Raw genomic sequence first — 15,364 nt, 5'->3', positions numbered from 1 at the left:
TTCGATATACAAATATCTGGACACTCGCAGAAAGAAGTCTACTCTCCGTCGGGTTGTATCACTGTCGATACAAGAACAGAAAAAGTACAAAATAAGCAGAGAAAAAAGAAAAATAAGAGAAACGTGAAAGAAGAGAAAGAAGAAAGAAGCACGAAGCCACTTCGATCGGCCATAAATCCAACCAATTCTTTCCGCGACCACGTTTCAATCTCTAACCATCACTAACCATCTCTAACCATGGAGATACAGGCAATCGAGCATGAGTCTCTCCTTGCATATATTCCATGATATTCGAGCGTTTCTACGCGTTCTTGATCGTCCGTGATCTCTGTTCGCTCCTTGTTAAATGATATATGTATAGTTTCTGAGATTGAGTAGAGAGTGCAAGTCACTCAAAAAACTCGCTCTGCGCAATGTCGATGATATTTTTCTTCGTTTTGAACCCAGTAAAGCGCAATAAACGTTCCCTTCGGATGAATACTAACGTTGCACGATTTTGACGTAGTGTTCGCTGTTTGCTCACAGCATCGATCCGTTGGCAGCGAAGAGAGTAAATCTTTTTGCGCTGCTTTTTAAATATAGAACGGAAGAAACGAACTTACCAGAGCGTCGATTGCGATAAAACTGGTGTCTGAATATTGATATTGCACGTGAAATTAAAGACTGGGATTATATCTCATCTTTAACAAACGAAACTGTTCTTCGGAGGTAGAAGGACTGATAATATAGTTCGCGTAAAGTTTATTGGCTATTCAAAGACATTGAAGAGAACGTTTATCGTTGTACTGTCGTTCGACATTTAAGTATATTAAGTATCGACATTTGAAAAAGACTGTTACGACTGCGAGCTTTATACATACACGTTGTTTTGTAAACCTTTTGGGCAAGTTTTAAAGTTTCCATTACGTTATCTTTGCATCGTAATGCACTTTTTAAAACCTTCATCTTCGACAATCTCATAGCGTATAAAGAGATTTATAAGCAAATGATAGCAATCTTTCGTAAGAGAAAGCGAATTATGACGACGAGATATAGCGTTCCGTGCGTGGAAGGATTCTTAAATTCGTCCAAGAACCTCGACAGAGGTTCCAAGGCTCTGTCTACTCTAGTAGCATGATTGTAACGCTCATTAAGATTCAGGGTTGAGCTGAAAATAGCGTCGAGATCGCTCGCGGTGGCAAGGATGGAGTTCTTCAACGTCAACATTAAGTTTGTCTCGCAACGAACCACGTCGCAACTCGAAGTAAAAAAAGAAAAAAGAAGGAAAAGGTAAAAAGAAATCGGCCACTTCGTTTTCTCACGCGCTTCGGTAATTTAGTCGGTGTTTAAAATGGCGTGTTTCACGCGAATATTTCTTGCCCGATTCCCGCCGGCTTATCGATTCGTTTTCTGCTTTGGGGGCGGCTCGACAGGATCCCATGATGCTTAGAAATTGAAGCATAGTGGAAAAAGTCGTGATGTATGTCGATAGCCCACCAAAAATTCCTTTCTCCGCTCTCTGCTATTAAGCATCGTTCAAAGTATTTTTGCCAGATACATTGAGCTTTTCCTTTTTTTATCCGTCTCGTTGCATCACGATCGATGGTCCATTTGAGAAGAAAGAAATCTCAGCCGCGTATTTTCGAAGTTGGCGCGTGCTGAAATAACTCGTTCTCAGGTATACGAAACTAGAAGAAAACTCTGATCTCTGCCTAATTGTCACAGCACGGACCTTCGCGCGTATCTTCTGCCTTGTATGTCAACGACCGACTCGTTCACGGAATACGATTGACTAGAAAATTGTTTGCTCCGTTTCCGGATCCGTCTCCTTTTGCTAGAGTTTCGTGTTCGAGAGAACATAGAGAAAGAAGAAACTGCAAAGCTTTTAAGCGATGAGAATCAAGAGAATTTGTACAAGGGTGAAGGTAACTGAACTTTTGCGAAAGAAGCCTGACACCGCGGCTTTAATCATAAAGAGGTAATGAGTGATTCTTTATCCTCTTTAATTCGTTGTTTTGTTACATAACAAAGAATCGACTTCCTTCGTAGAAAAGTTTGGTGTTAACTTTGGCTAACAAATAAAGTACATCTTAGAATGATAATTCTAGCTAAAAAAAAAAAAAAAAAGAAGTAGAATGAATCGGGTGAGACTTCATATCTGACACAGAAAAAACTTGGTTTAGGATACATATATATTGGAAAATACTGTTACGAGAGCAACGTGCTAAGTTAAATCCTTGAGAACTATAAAATCTTTATTGACCGTTTATTTCTGTGTATCACGTACTTTCGTCCTTTACGTTTCTACTCTGTCTCTACCAAGTGTTTCATTTTTCGTGGCCACGATTTCAACTACACGAATATTTGGTGAAAATTTGCTTAAAAATTTCGCTACAGAATCTGGAGGTACGTACATACGTATAAAGGATCAGGTCTGAATATAAATTTGCAAAGACTGTTAAACCAAAATGTTCGGCGCAGACAACGCAGCCGAGAGATCAGCCTTCTCCAGATCACGTGGGAATGAAGGTAGAGAGAAAGAATGATTACCAGCCTTGCGGTGAAGTAAGAAAAAGTGGATTTCGTAGGGGAAGAAGTGGAGCATGTCAATCATGTCTTGGAAGTTGAGTATCTCTGTGTTGAAAAATGGTGTCTTAGGCCTTCGACTATTTTTCCAGTGCGCTTGTTTCCTCGAGGTAAAAGATAAAAATGTTATAAAATAATTTACGTTGTTTGTACATGAACTGGAATATTTCGAGGGAGATCAAACAATCATTTAATTACGAATCATTCTTTTTTGTTTGTTTAAATCATAGATGTTGTAGTTCAGTGAGAGAAATATGTAATAAGTAATAGATGTTGGTTAAGAAAACGTAGGCGTTTCGTTCAGACTCATTGAGTGAGTACGGCATGCTGAAATAGGTATACGGTGGTGCGGCTCGATGCTGATCGCGGAGCTTGACCTGGAGAGGGGGAGCGTAAGGAGAGGGTAGAATTGGTGTTTGGAGGGGGCTGGCGTTGTCGTTAGTGCCGTAAGTCGACACTCAAGAGCCTAGGACCACTTCAAGTGACGGAAGATAGTCGGGGCAAACCATTTTCGAATGTAACTTAACATTTTTCTATAATACATATTCTTAACTACTTACCCTTCTTAACTTACGTATAAAACATCTTTCATTTTAAGGTGTACATTAAAAACGAAAGATAATATCGTCAGATTCTAAATTATGAGCAAGAAGAATTGGATATTATTCTGTAATATAACTGAATTTCGTTATTTATGAACGTTCACTCGAAGCGATAAAACAACACAAGATCTCATGCAAGGACTACCTTCTCATCCTGTCGCGAGATTTACATTCTGAAGCATCGACGCGCAATTAAGATACAGTCTAGACTTCGTACAACTGCACGCTTGGCGGATACTTTAAATGGAGGTTTCTAAAAACACAAGCAAGCTTCGAGTGATAGCCTCGTCGCCTGAAATTTAGTATCATTATGTGGTCTCTTCGAGGCGGGATAATCTCGCGGCATTGTCGCGAGCGAAATGACAGCCTGGCTTCGTGTTAACTACACTCCTTCGCGCGATAAATTATGGAACGGCTGCAACAGAGACGGATATCTTTCGCATACACGTAAATATAGGCTTGTTAGAGCTTTCTGTGTTTGTCTTGTTAACTATTTCGCATGCACGAGCTTTTTGAAATAGCCACCTTTGAAGAGTATCGATCGTTTTTTTTTTTTTGTAGTACCACCTCTGAAATCATTAATAACGTCTGCTAGATCGTAGGTCGTTTATAAATCATTACTTGTTAAACATTATTTTAAGAATTTGTATTATTCTCCAGGTACTAGAGTTTGATAACGCAAATTGTGATTCGTGCCGTTCCTCCCCAGTGGATCAGACCATTTCTGATAACGACTTATTTGTACAAGTAACATTTCGTTGCAGCAATTACTTAGCATCACAGGTGGAGAAGAGAGGGAGGAGTGCAGAGGTAGAGGGAAGCCCAGCTTTGTGGCTTGTTGTCTAACTAATTCAAGAGAAGCGAACTGCCGCGACTCGCAATCGATAATTCCCGCTCGAATCGTTTAACAATGCTTTATCAATATCATTCTGATATCGATAATTGTTATCCCTCCAAACGGCTGATTATTCTTCTTAATTAATCGTCTGGAAGAAAATCGTGTCTCTTTGCTTCCATGTCCACTGAACTTATGCGTGAAATATTCGCCAAGCTCGAACATCGATGGTGTTGCGGTTTTCTTTTAATTATCTTCGCCAACGTTCGCCTCGAATGGCCTAAAATTCTCGGCTCGACTGGAAATGGTCCATTTACGCGCACGTATTTGATTGCAGGCTATTCGAGAGGGGAAGCGTTCAGCCGACGAGAAACAAGAAATAACGGGGAGCACAGAAGTGGCGAGGAAGAAAAGTAGGACGGGCAACGTCTTCACCTCGAGCAGCCTCGGCCGTTCCTTCTTTTTTCGAGACTGTAATAGCCGGTTTTCGAGTGCTCGAAATAAAATTTTATTAATACACCCCGGTATGACACGGGCCTATCGCCGCGCCGCTAGCTTGTCGTTAATCGTTCATTCGCCTCCGCCCCTCGACGCTCCGTCGTTCATAAATCGTACTAATTCATCGTTAAAGTCGCTCTCCATGTACGTATCTCAAATTTTCATCTCTAATTCCAATCTCATAACTCCTATAAAACGTTCTTCAAAAAATTTTTTTAAAGATTCTTGATACATTGATCTTCCATCATCCCTTTTATCAATGTAAATGGAATTGATTCACTAGTAGTAATATATTGCTATAATTTTCAAATAATCCACAGTTACCAGCGCATGTAATTTACAAATAATTAAACAAGACAATTCTTATAACAGGCAGTAACAGAAATCCTTGAATTTACATTTCGACGTGGTCCGGAGGACAGTCGACACATCACTGGCCGAGGGGGTTGACTGGTCTGGTGGGGATAGAGCAGCTGGGGTGGCTGGAGCTCGAATGCGAGCCCGCGGTACCTATACGCCGGGTTCTGGGTTTGGCCGGGTCGCGCGGCGGGTCCTGCGCAACCAAAGAGACATACTCAGACAAAGAGAGAGTGAGACGACGAGTGTAACGGAGACAGAGAGAAAAAGAGAGTGGAGGTAGAGTGGCAAAAGCGAGGCAAGCAAAAGCGAGCTAGCTGGCGACCAAGCAACCAGATAGCCAGGCAAGCCTTTAGGTAGGCGAAGCAGACTGTCAGGCAGGCAAGCAGGCAGGCAAGCAAGCAGGCAGGCAGGCAGGCAGACAGACAGACAGGCAGGCAGGCAGGCAGGCAGGCAGGCAGGCAAGAGCAAGAGCAAGAGCAAGAGCACAACCACCGGGCTTCAGAGCCACCCCCAGTCGTCGCCCGCCACCCAAATCGTTCCCCCCACCTTGGACTATCGCTTGGTACACCCCTCTTCGCCGTTGCTTCTTCGCACTACTCCTACTCTTTCTCCGGTGCTTTCAGCCGCCTCGTTCGTTCGGTCGTTCGTCCACCGTTTCGTTCCTCTTCTCGGTGTCCTCGTCGTCGTTTGTCGCGTTTAGAGTGAACCAGTATCTGTACACCTTTGTTTTGTCATTTTTACCGACGAGGATCGCGTGTGTCACTGGCTGCTTCGTGTGCAGAAGGATATCGTATGTTCGACAGCGTGACTGATCTCGGCAGGTTGTATCCTCCGGCGACGCACTGACCTGCCCTTTCATCGCGGTCTCGCCACCCTTCCACCCTCTGTTTTCTCGCGTCTCGACGCAGCGGCGGACAAGACTGATTCGTGAGAAGCGGAGGGGGTTTGTTCGGAACGCGACACCCTGGCCTGTTTGCTCTCGACATTTTCGACGATTCATCGGTTGATCAACCTTGAAACGGAAACCGAAAGAATATTCTGTATATTTTCGTGCGTCCAGGACTAAGATTCTTGGGATTTTTGGTGGAAAGTGAGGAAGAATCTCTGCGTGGGCAAGTGACGGCGAGATGAGGAGGTGCGACGCCGCAATAGAAGGGAAGACGCGGCTGTGAGGCCCGGATAGCGTGCACGTTGTGTCGAAGGACGTTCACACGCGCGACTCCATCGGTTGCCAAGCCGATCCTCCTCGCACCAGGCGACGAGAACTTCGTACCTAAGCCGGTCGTTCAACGTGGCCGATCCTTGGACATGTAAGTACACGTAACATTGTCATTTCGTTTAAGGTATATTCTCGAAGGAACTTTGGTCGAATCCGCGAGAAAATATCCGTACGTTTCTTGGAAGACATTGGCACGAAGTGATTGGATCTTGCTACGCTCCCTGTTTTCTTGCGTCTATCGCAGAAGCCTTGGTAGTCCCGGGGGATCGGTCGAGTCGAAAGGCGGGCGAAAATCGGCGAAAAGAGGCGGCGATAGGAGACGATCGATTTGTTTGGCGGAGAGCGTGTGATACTGACAGAACTCGAACACGCGAGTAAACACTCGAACCTCGGCTACAGGAGAGCGAAAGAGAGATAGCTATATTGGAAAGGGGTCGGATCGGAGGGCTTTGGAGAAGGAATTTCGACGTAATCGGCCGACTTCCCTCGAGGTTGAGCGAATAAATAGAATAAATCTGCTCGAAGGAGCGGAGCAGACGGTGAAACGAGACCGTTCAAAGCACGGGAAAGATTGCGCAACTGCGAACTAAAAAGGGAGAGAGAAATAAGGGAAAGAAATAAAAAAAAAAAAAGTATCGGACCAAGATCGTCGAGGCTTGATCAAGTTGTCCGTCCGCCATCGTGATTATCTTTGGTCAAATGGATTTATCTGTAAATCCTGTGATAGCTGGCTCGGCTTTCAGACAGAGATAGGCAGCTTTGCTTTTGACGCAAAATAGAAACGAACGAAACGCATGAAAATCGGAAAAACAGGCATCCGTTGTGTATCGAACCCCGTTAACTTGTACACGCGTGAAATGTAGTACGTCTGCGACGAATTAAACGTGCCGTGAAATGATATTCGAAATTGAAAATACTGACTGTACTCGGTGGCAACGAAGCTTGCAGTAGCGAACTACCAGAGGTTGAATCGTTACTCGGCTTTCGTGGTTTCTTGCGTGACTTTTCATATTCGTTGTAATTGTTTGCGAGCAAGTGATCGTAGTTGATGGTAGTTAGTGTGATCTATAAAAGAGGAAATTGCATATTTTCGATGTATCCTTCCGTGTCGTTGCAAGACTAACAAACAAAAGTAGTTAACTAGAATTACGTAGCAACGAAAAGTAACCGAGTACGCTGCGATCTACCGTAATATCTTCCAATTAACGTCCATTTATAGCAAACCATTGAACTATAAAGAATCTCTTCTACTGGTATAATTCCTACGGACGGTATTCTTCGATTCATGGCCATAATCGTTAATGGTGCCACTAAACACGAAGTACATTTTTCATTCACACGCAATTTACTTTCTCTGATTAGATTAGATCTTACTCTCGCGTGGAAATCTCACCATCGGAGATTGACGTTTAAAGCTCGAGGGATTTCGAGCGGAGGATACGTTCGCCAGATAATTGTAAAATTCGCGAAAGAACCGGGTTTTGTCGTCGTTTTGTCTGAGCAGAGAGGAAACAGAGACGGGCTACGTAGTTTGTTACGGTTAAGCGACCAGCGAGCACGGTTATCTGAAAATGGATTAACGTCGCTTGCGAGGTATATACACGCGCGCGAGATTTCCAATGTGCTTTTAGCAGGCCGTTTCTTGGCTCTGTCAATCTCTTCCTCGCTTGCCATGCACGCACTGTCTTCGTTCATTATTCTACACGCTGTGGACCTACGTCTCATCGATGTACGACATCGTCCACCATTCGATCTGAAATGAAATAATTCGTTTAAAGCCATAGCCAAGAATATTTATCGAATAATCTTATTATTACTTGTCGTAGAAAATTTTCACGAACTTATCTCTCTACGAAACGGTTAAATGTTCAACGTGTGCTTTAGTTTTCCAATACGTATATACTTAGTTGCAATCAAAGAAACTGTATTTTACTAGACGCTGGTTCAAGCGTTCGATTGATGGGCAAAGGATCTACGAACCGGCTGGCTCGTAAATAGGGTCAAGATAGTATTTCATTCCCCTCCTACAGCTACTATCGTTTTTAGCCGCGTTTCCGATAACTATCCAACCTCTTGAACTCCGGCAGGGATATGTTCGAATCGATTCCATCGGCAGCTGGCTTTCGTCTCGCCCCGAGGCATTTAGAGATCGAGTATCCGGAATTAAATTCGACAAATGCGAGCGATCATTAGAGACCAGTCGTCGAGAAAGTGTCGCGCGGCACGGCTAGGCTGTCCGTTCGGCTGACTTGGAAACTAGCCTAATCCTGTTCAGATTCACCTGTTCCTGGTTTCTGTCGACAGTTTGCAAGCATTTTTCAGTTCGTGTACGAGTTCCCAAGATGGATTCCGCGTTCCGTGACAGCGTGTTTCCACGTCGATTCAACAGCCATAAATCTTTACGATATCCTCGCGTTTCTCACTCTTCCACCTCCTGAATATCCATCCTTCAAGTTCGTTTGAAGAAACGTTAACTCGTGGACGCTAGGCGCGTTTACTTTCGCCAATTAAATCGCTATACCGGTAAGACTAATTACATTCCTTTCGAGACCAACACGTGACTGAAAGTCTATTTAACGAAGCAGAAATTGAAAATGTTCTCTAATCAGTACCAATTCTTTTTAGCTGAAACGGTCGTGTAATACGTAGACATCTCTTGCCTGTAATATCGCAACTTCTACAACGATCGTGCGAAATCGAGATGCAAGCTTTTGCTTATAACACACGTCCGACGTAACACGCTTTGAACGATCGACAACCACGAGGTTTCCCCTGTTCGTGAATCTCAATCCCAAGCAGTAGTCAGATTTCAGTGGTCACCAGTGTCACAAATTACTCGGGAATCAACGAATTCTTGTCAAACTCTATCGAAATAATGTACAAGGATCGTCAACGAGCATCGACACGTTCATCGGGTACAGAGATGGATTTTGGATGCAAAGTGGGGTATTTCTTCAATTCGTCGGTCTTACTGTGCCTTTGTGTCGTAAAATTGTTTGATATACCGGGAATTTGCAAAGGCGATCGGCATGGCAGAGGAATCGACAGGAAAAAGATGGATCGGCCGACAGCGGAACGATCGCTCGGACAGGACTCGGTGTCGGTCGATTTTCCCATTTCCTTTGCGCCGCGTATGCGACTCGTTGCACGGTTTATACCTGGACCAGGTAATTGAGCGATTCGATGTTGTACGACTGGTCGGTCAAAGTTGCATTATCGATACGAAAGCCTTGAAAGCGTCGTCTCCGCCGAATCTTATCTCGCGAAGTGGACGTCTCGACGGTTCTCTCTTATCCGTCTAATCTTTGCCAGAGTTATTACGTCTCTGCGAAACTTCCTTCTCGTCCTTTCTTTTCCCTTCTTTTCTTCCGTTATCGTTACCGTTCGAAGATTTCCTTGAGAAATGGTTTCCTTTCACGGATGTCGAACTTTAACATTCCATCAGGAATTCGGTAGTCACATGGCCGGCTTCAACAGAGACGAGAATTTATGTTCTTCCTTTTAAGTAGCAGAGAATAGTCTATGAAATTCAATTATACCAATGGCGAAATTCTAAGTATAATTTATAGAAAGCTAGCCAACCTTAAATTACCGTAGGCGGTGGCTGGAAAAGCGATTGTACATTCTAATAGATCCGCTGTTTCTTATTACCATCTTGTTAGCTGCTTGATTTTTTTAATGCCTTCTCCAAGGTGGCTTCAAGATATCCACCGAACTCGTTGCCAGGTGTCGATGTTACCAGCGAAACTACAGATTCAATTTCTTTTGGCCACGCAGGGGGCAAAAGTGGCATCCCGGTGAACATTTTCCAGGCTTCTACCAACTTCTTTACGATACCCTGGTCAACTCTTCCGGCAGGAAACCGCATCATCGCGGCAACTCGTTGCGCTCGCGTTCATTGTGCATGAAGATCCGGCACACCGATTCTGCGACCATGCTAGCGAAATGCTTAGCTTCAGAGCTATTTCACCAGGCAGCTGTTTCATCGCCAATGATAATTATTCCTTTTCTTTGGAACACCTATTCCGTTAAATGCCTATGAACCAAAAGAATTGCAAGTTTCAAAGTACCAATGCTTTCTTCCAGGAATACGCTGATAACTTTTTTATCTCGCCGGAAAGGAAAAACAGAAACATTACGGTTAAATTCTTCGGATCTTACGAAAGTTTGAAATTGTACGCGGGTCATGTACAGCGGCTCGCAAAGATATTTCTATCCAATATTTTCTATCTAATATTTACGTATATACCGTATTAAAAATACATTGAAATCTTATTAGCTCTGAACCCGAAGATGTACAATCATCAAATCGTACTATCGTAATCACGATTCATAGTTGTGTCTCGTTGCGGAGCTAACGAACTTTCAGAAAGTTTCCTATAATGCGCGTAATGATGTATCGGTAGAAATTTTCCACGATAAACGTTCGAGCAGGTTTTCGTCGACGATTAATCGGCTTGGTCTTCGGTGGAGGCAGAAAACGAGTAAAGTAGAGGAGGAGTCTGAAGCAGAAGCCCGATCGCATTTTCATTGGCCGTGAACCGGGTCGGGACTCGCAATGAAACGATTCGCAAAGACGGTGCAGGGGAATTCCGCGTCGTGAACCTACGACTAATGAAATCGTTATAGTTCACCGCGCTTTGAAACGCGGATCGCGGAGAATTACAGCGTGCCTCGCTTTAATAAGAGCACCCGCGACCAGCCAGCGGTACGTGGTCCCGTTTCCGGTGAAAAAAGGATATCGAGCAGTTCGTTCCCCCTCGTGAGCCACGAATAGCGCCGCTTTGTTCGATCTGGCCGCGGGATCGAGTTACCCTGTATTTTCTTGCAGCTCTCCCTCGATGGAACGAGCCTGTACTTTAATGGAATTCCTCGGTTTCCAGCCTTCAAGGAGGAACTTCGAGGGTGCTTCCGCACGTAATTAGAGTTTGAGTCGTTGATTAGATGATTGATTGTCTCCTAGTTGCAGCGACGGGAAGATTTTGACGATTGGCTCTTTGTTTTCTTGTTATCTATAGTCTACAGATCCCAGTGCGTAGAGCAGAGTCTCGTATTAGAAGACGGAGAGATAGGATTATCGCGGTGACTTGAAATTCACAGGCAGGCACAGCGTAGTAATAATACTTTTACGCGTATTTGTTTCTATGTAGTTTCTAGAAGCTCGATCAAATCGATAGACATTTATTTATAGTAGTACATTTATTTAAGTAGACATTTATCTCGTTCCAAAGACGACTACATTTTTGAATAATTTGTATATTCCTGCACGTTATGCGGGTTTTTGCAATTTTAAGTTTCCTACGCGTACGAACTACCTACCGTATCCTGTCAAGAAACGCGCATGCATATCCGACAAATCGAAGTAAATTATAATTTACTTTGTCTCTCGTGTGTAACACACAGGCTGCCAAAGTCGAGGTCTGAAGGTATCAAAATCGTGTAAACTGTCAGCGATAACAGCGACCATATATATTCTATATATTCCGTGTATAATCTGGCGTGAAGTCTCCAGGCTATTTCCAGATGAAGCGAGCTCACTCAGACGGTTGAGGAATGTAAAGGATCGACGGATCCGCGGGCAACTTACTGCAGCGTTTACTAGCCTCTACGGAAAATATATCGGCGAAGCTCCACCGGGGTCAGTTAAAGCCGCGGCTTTAATGGCCGCGGTGAACGCGCAACAAGGGGATACACGTGTACACGTGTTGGCGCTGGTAATTCTGAATCGAGTTAAAACATTGCGCGCTCTCGTATCTTTTAGCGACGATTGCCGCAGCTGTTGGCGGGTCTCCGTGCCCCGTTGCACCGGACAGATAGCGCCTGCTGTCTCGTTAAACCCTCGCAACGACGCCGACGTGTTATCGTCGTGTACTCTGATCGTCGAATAATATAAAATAAACGTGACGGCGAGTTAATCCCACGTCGAGTTCCTTTGGTCGACGCTCGTTTCATACAACGGACAGTTTTACCGGTGTTCAGACGCTCGACCCGGTTGGCAAAAACTTTTAATTGAAAAGCGCCAACCCGATGCTCGCTAATCGATTATAAGGCGCACAAACTACCAACGAAATCATTTCGTAATTAAGCCTGGGTCGCTCTGATTGTTCCGTAATCGTTTCCTGCCGCGGACTAGCCGAGATCCTTTCGCCTGGATATTCTTGGTCCTTGTTAGAATTCCAGCATGTTTTCAACGATGATGTATGATATTTGGGTGAGCGGTTATCGTCGATCGTCACAACCATTTTATCGCTAGCGTTCTTGCCTGTTGAAAAATAGAATTCAATCGGCGTCCACTTAATTGTCAATCACCGATCAGTCAGGATTATCAGGTCGAGAGATGTTTCGGAATTACAGAGCTCGACTTATACAGTGACAATATTCCATTTACTAATACGAAACACTGTTTCTGTATTCTAAGCTGTAGCCCGTAGATTCCTCCGGGATATTAACTTCCAAGGGATATAATTTTGTTTCATTTTTTTCACACACTCTACTTTACTTTGTTTCTTTTTCTCTTAGCTGTCTGCTTGATTTATGTTCTTTTTTCTCTCTCTTTTTCTTCTTCTGCTTTTTTTTCTACTGGTGACCTTCAGACTGGCTATACCAGCACAGAAGCAACCGCTAATACCACTCGCTTGTTAACCCTGCACTAATTTAATTTCTTCTGTATTATAACAACCAAAAAGTTCTTCCCTGTTCGATTTATAAATAAAATTAAATCAATTGACGTAACAACAACGAATAACGCAAAGATAATCGTAAACTTTGACGATTTGGATTTCCGTTACTTTCGTATCATTCTGCATAGATATACCAGATATGTAAATATGAAACCGGAATTTTTGTATAGAAAATACACGTTTATTGTATGAAAATGATTAAAAATATTTTATTCGAAGTATTGCCCATCGTTAGCTATACATTTTTCCCACCTGTCTGGCAATTGGTGGATGCCACGCCAAAAAAACTGTCGCTCTTTTGAGGCAAACCAGTCATTTTCGTACATTTTCGTAAGAAGCGAAGTGCTGGTCAGAAAGTGCGTGTCCCATCGATGCAAATAAATAGTAATCGGACGGAGCCAAGTCTGGTGAGTAAGCCGCGTGCGAAAGTATTTCCCAACTGAACGCTTCGATCGTTTCCTTGATCGGTTTTGCTGTATGCGATGGTGCATTATCACGAAGCAAAATTACTTTGTGTTGCCTTTTTTGATATTCTGGTCGTTTTTCACGCAAAGCTTGATTCAAATCGATCATTTGTCGTCGGTAGCGCTCGGTATTAACGGTTTCGCCAGGTTTTAACAGCTCGGTGGTCTTTTTCGGTGGTCTTTCACGTTCTTCGTTCCTCGCGTCAAAATTGCCACTTCTGAATTTTTTAAACTACTCAAAGCACTGTGATTTACCAAGAGCATGCTCACCGTAAGCTTCGACGAGCATTCGATGCGATTCTGCAGCAGTTTTCTTCAAATGGCAACAGAAAATCAATGTTGTCCGCAAATCGTAGTTTCCAGGCACAAAACTTGACATGTTCAACGCTATTGCAAACTATGCTGTTGTATGAAACTTGTATTGTTCTGAGCCGAAAATGTTTGTGAGATATCAACAGAGACTTTTGGCATCAATGACGCAGTTTAGTGATAACTACATTATCAGCTAGGACCATCTATAGGCAAATTCCGGTTTCATACTTACAGACCTGATACGTACAAACTATTCGACGAACTATCTTCTCTCCTCAAATGGACTGGCCGTTTAAAAGGAAAAAGATCCGTTGCTCTCGAAATTCTTGAAAAACATCTTCGTCGTTCAGCAAGACGTCAATAGCTTTTCGTGTAGATATTTCATTCGCTTTGGTGAGGTCGCGCCGTTAATTCCACGTCGAGAACACGGTGCCAAAGAGCGACTACGTACACGTGTCCGTTCGCAAATCCTGAAGCTTGGCCGCGTGGCGTGGAAGCTTCTGTTTCGACACATCTCGAGGTAGCTCGAAGCCAGCTAGTACACAACGGATTCTCATAGTTGCGTGACGGTCTATTACGGCGTGTATAATCGACCGATAGACCGGGCGGATTCCCAGAGCTGACACTCGATTCGTATCCGGCCATTTCGGCCGGATATGCGATTCAGACGTTCCGACAGTTTCCCATGTTCTCCGCACGAATTATTACTCTGACCCGCGCTGATCCGCTATGCCTTCCGACCGGAGAATCGTCGCATCGGGGCCCATCGCTTGCTAAGCTCAAGACGACGGCTGTCGTCATGGCATTTCAGCTGTATCATAATTTCTATATAAACGTTTGGTGTTAGATGGACGGTGATGATATTTGAGCGATCGAGGCATTTGCTGTCCTGAAGATTCAACCAGTTCGGCTTAGGTTCAAGGTTATCGGAAGGTTTTTAGGGTCGTTGTAAATTTAACGAATTACATGGATAGTTGGATATTTGTTCGATCATCTGGCTGTAATTTTCACGTTACTGATCGTTAACGCTAGATCGACCAACCGAACCAATCAAAATGATCGGTATCAAATCTTCTGCATTTGCAATTACTAAAGAAACTATAGGTATTTTTATTCTTATCTAGACAGGAATACGATTACATATACTTTATTTTCATTTTACTAGTTTAATTCTAATCAGCCATCTACGAAATATTTAGCTACGTATTGCAGATTGCTTCTAGCGATAATCCTCATGGCGAAAGATATAGTGCATCGGCTAATCGAACCGAAGATCTCGAAGAGGCACCGCGCGACGGAGATGATAACGCGAGGCCTCGCGCGATATCGCGCTCAGAATGTAAAAGCGTTTGTGTAAGCTGCGAAAATAAGACGGTTGATTACCAGGTCTGGGTTGGAGGTGGCTCGTTTAACGCGGAAAAGAGGAAAAATTCGTGCGACGCGAGTGTGACGGCGCAATAGCAAGCGGTGGGTAGAGAAAGAAAGAAAGAGTGGCAGGTACCTTCGTTGCAGGCAGAGTTCGTTAAACTAATATTCATACATCTTGGAAAAAGTGGGTCAGTCGCCTGGCTGCGTGTATCAACCTATATAACGTCGCTCGTTTATTACGTTTCGTGCGTTTCGTAAGTTTTATTAAGAGCCGCGACGTGAAAATTCCGTGACGTTATCGCCGGGTCTGCACAGCATCGCTCCCCTACCTTTGCCAGCCAGAGAAAGCTAGTCTCTTCGTTTTTCCATTTTCTTCTCTACGTCCACGCGTTCTTCGCGGATCGTTGTTATGCTAACGAAGTTCATCCCGAAAGAGCAGAAAAACGTTAATTCCCTATCTT

At 43.8% G+C, this 15,364-nt stretch overlaps 1 protein-coding gene and 1 long non-coding RNA gene across 2 annotated transcripts in view; one reads left to right on the top strand and one right to left on the bottom strand.

Moving 5' to 3' along the window:
* Positions 1–4,771: 4,771 nt before the first annotated feature.
* On the bottom strand, positions 4,772–5,529 carry LOC138178533 (uncharacterized). Its single transcript, XR_011172736.1, has 2 exons — positions 5,407–5,529; positions 4,772–5,053 (listed from the first exon to the last, which is right to left on the bottom strand). It is a non-coding gene; the product is annotated as an uncharacterized LOC138178533 (long non-coding RNA).
* A 231-nt stretch (positions 5,530–5,760) lies between these two features.
* Positions 5,761–15,364, top strand: part of LOC138178530 (uncharacterized) — a 43,012-nt gene continuing 33,408 nt past the window's right edge. The window contains exon 1 of the mRNA XM_069110484.1: positions 5,761–6,170. The gene's annotated coding sequence lies outside the window, so the exon portion shown is untranslated. The remainder of the gene's footprint in view (positions 6,171–15,364) is intronic.

This window comes from Bombus flavifrons, chromosome 3 (assembly GCF_040668555.2).
Source record: "Bombus flavifrons isolate JBK064 chromosome 3, iyBomFlav1_principal, whole genome shotgun sequence".
Lineage (NCBI taxonomy): Eukaryota > Metazoa > Arthropoda > Insecta > Hymenoptera > Apidae > Bombus > Bombus flavifrons.
This window is presented reverse-complemented; position numbering and strand designations above follow the sequence as displayed.